Genomic DNA, 3,648 nt, shown 5'->3' on the forward strand with positions numbered 1-3,648 from the left:
CTGATCCAGGAACATTGAACAATTAGATGGACATATTTCATTGTAACACACTAAAACAATCTTTTGAAATTCAGTGAAAAAACACAACAAAAAACAAAAACACACAAAAAGAACAACCAAACAGCAATCTCTATAGAGTATGATGTATGATTATGACCTCTCAAAATTTTAAATAGTTATGAAGGACAATCCTGGGAAAAGCATACAAAGTTGTTTAAAGTGGGATGTTTGGGGTAAAGGAGAATTTTTAACAGATTTAAATAGATTGTCTAAGGTTATAAATCACCTACATCTGCTTCAAATATTTTCTTCTGTGAGTTCTCTTGGTCTGAACTGCATACTCCAGTCCTGAGCCACACTTGATAGCTTGTGAAGATAGAATGGAAGTAACAAGATCAAAAACCCATTAGTCCACTGGAGAGGAAACAGTCCTCTATGTTTTCTCTCATTTCTATTGACTACTTTTATTCATAAGTTTACGTCAAGTGATTTGAATTATGTATTTCCTTCTTTGTTCTGGCAAAGTAATTGTTCAAAATAATTCACTAAATATTATTTTCCATTTTTTTCTATCATGCTGTTTACTTTTCCAAGCGAGTCCATTAAACTTCCCCCTTGCATTTGCTTGCCACGGAAAACCAGAATCAATGATAATGAGGACAATCTCTAATGGAAAACTTTGTCTCCAAAATACCCGTCCAAGAAGCTGTGATCACAAATATTTAGCTATACTTTTTTCTTTTTCTTTTACCTTGAAAGTCTTCTTGTGTCTAAAGTGCCCTCAAAAATAAATACTCCACCAATTTTTGGTTCAATCACTTCTAACCTTAAAGATATATTTTGCTAACAAGATGCTTAGAGGTAACCGAAGAATACTGCACTTTTATCTTCTCTCTTAAGACTCTCCTTAGATACCATATCAGGACTAGTGAAGTTATTCTTTGCAAAATTATTTCAATAGATTATTTTTCTCTTTGTCTTGCATTTGCTCAACAAGATGTATGGGGAAGAATAGAGTTAAATCACCCATACCTTGGAGGACAGAGTCTGTTACAAAAGAACAATGCTCTTATGTTCTATTTCTCTGTCCTCCTCTTAGCTCTTGCCGGATTTCTCACTTATCACAGATTCTTGGCTTCAAGTCTAGTGAAGGTGAAGGACTATAAGGCCTCCCCCATTGCTACATTGTAGGGCTAGATCTCCGGCAGGAGGTAAGCATGAACGACGCAAACAAGGAACACATGTTGGGAGAAGAGGCTTAAGCATCTCTGGTTTATTTCTGCACAAGGGTTGGGATTTTATAGCCTCAGCTTTCCCAACCTCCTGAGTCCTTGCCAACCAATTACTCAGCAGGCAATTGATGATGGACACTGCTGGGTGACAGGCATTGTTTGGTCCCGAGGGGCATGTAGGGAGCTTGGACAGCTAATGGCTGGCAAGCTAGGCAGACATGCCTGTGGGTCACGTCTCTATGAGCAGGAAGTGTGCTTCAACTGCTACTCTAGCTGACTCAACCAGATCTGACTGGCTCTACCCACAAATTTCCCCTTTTATTTTAAAAGGACCGTCATTATGGTGACCCATCGTTGGAAGCGTTTTTGCCAGGAGTGCAAGCATTTAATAATTCCTAGGAGAGTAAGCCCTACAAGTGCAAGGCCTCCCCCAATGACCAGAGAGGATGGCGAAAGCCATTGTTGTAACTTTTTAAGCACATCTTCTAAAAAGGAGGCAGTGGGAATAAGCTGTATGGTGGTCTGGTTTAGGCCGGTAATATCATGCAGCAGGTTTTGGGTGAATAAGGGACCTAGGGCCTTTGATGTAGTTACTAAGTTCAGTGACATTGGGTGCAGGAGTGGAAAGCTGACAGACAGAATAGTCATAGCATTATATAGTCCTCCTTGTTGTAACCAAAGAAACGTAATCTGTTCTTGGAGCAAGTCTATTTTTTGTTGGAGCACAAGGAGGCCTCCCTTAAGATGATTGGCAATTTGTAAATGTTGTAATTCTATGGATGACAGTTGAGGGATGAGCTGGTTTATCTGTTGCACGGTGGACACGCCTTGGGACAGCAATATAGCAGCGGTGGTAGCTGAAGCAATTGTAGCGATGATTGTGGACTCGATTGCAATGATCAATCCTACTGCTCTTTTAGTGCGTGGACGAATCAATTGAACCTGGGAAAACTGAGAGCCAGAACAGTAAATGGGGGAACACGTACCAAACCTGCAAAGGGATATGAGTCATTGGGTTGCCAGTGATTGCTGAGAGTGCAAGTAGCGGAGGAGTTGTCTCCTAGACAAAAAAAGAACGGGGCTCTAACCACTACCTTTCCTGACACCTGGTGATATCCAGATCGGTTACAGCAACGAATATTGGCCAATAGGAAAGGGGACAAATCGAGGCAGGAATGTGATGAGCAAACGATTGGCATGGGAGCTCCTAGGTCTCCCAATCGTCCTCCTGAAGAGTCATAAAACTCGTTTAGATTTGGAGGTTTGGGATCTATTTCAGATTGGTTTTATATAGCCGGGTAGAGGGAAAACGCGAGGTCCCCAAATACTTTGCCTTGCCAGAAATTGGCACAAAGGCTAATAACTAATTCCTCAAGAGGAGTGGAAATAGTGCCAAAGTTATCAAACCCCCTGCGTGGGCACAACTGCATATGAAACGGTATGTCAGTAGCCTGATTGCAATTTTTTCCAGTGGGACAAATGGGATAGGGTCTTGTGTAGTTCTACCATCCCATCCCATGCGTTACTGCTGTGAGGGGGATGGTACAGCCATCAATTTGCTTTATCATCTCGTTTGAAAAACAAAAAGAGCTGGCTCCCTTCCATCTAAAAGTAAGGTTTCTTTTTTGTTGTTGTTGTTGTCAGTCGTGGGGCTTGAACTCTGGGCCTGGGCGCTGTCTCTCAGCTCTTCAGCTCAAGGGGAGTGCTCTACCACTTGAGCTACAGCACCACTTCCGGTTTTCTGGTGGTTTATTGGAGATAGGAGTCTCACGGTCTCTCCTGCCCGGGCTGGCTTTGAACCGCGATCCTCAGATCTCAGCCTCCTGAGTAGCTAGGTTACAGACGTGAGCCACCAGCACCCTGCTAAGGTTTGTTTTTTGATGCCATAAGGCGTCTGGTGAGAAACAAGGCCAACCATGCCATTGGAAGAAAGCATTTGAGGGAAGATGGTGGTAACTTCCCCTACCATCATTAAGATTTGGGGGCTGGGCACTAAAGTTATCTTACCCTGCCCTGCAGCAGATTGAGAATTGGCTGTAATAATGGCACACAATAGGAGGAATAGAGTACCATGCCCAAGATCAGGGTCTGGGGCCATAGCCTAGGCTTGTTCAACCAATCCCTTTAGGTCTCCCCAAGTGATGGCATGGGCTCTACCTTGAGGTTTGTGTCTCCTCCTCCTTGCGCTGTTCAAGCATAGCTGACACATCTTGTTCATAGGTGGTGATGGTTGGTCAGACAACTCCAGCTGGGATCCAAACAGGTTTATCACTCGTGTCTGGAAAGATACAAGCAAATCCTCTCCCTTGTGCCATTAAGGGAGCAGAACCCTCCCATTTTCTTGTGATGGGGTCCCTCCATCTAACCAAAGGGACCAGAGTAGGTGTTTTCATTAGTCCCCAATGCAGGGACGCAG

Source organism: Dipodomys spectabilis, unplaced genomic scaffold (genome assembly GCF_019054845.1).
Source record: "Dipodomys spectabilis isolate Male_0828 unplaced genomic scaffold, ASM1905484v1 ptg000315l, whole genome shotgun sequence".
Classification (NCBI taxonomy): domain Eukaryota; kingdom Metazoa; phylum Chordata; class Mammalia; order Rodentia; family Heteromyidae; genus Dipodomys; species Dipodomys spectabilis.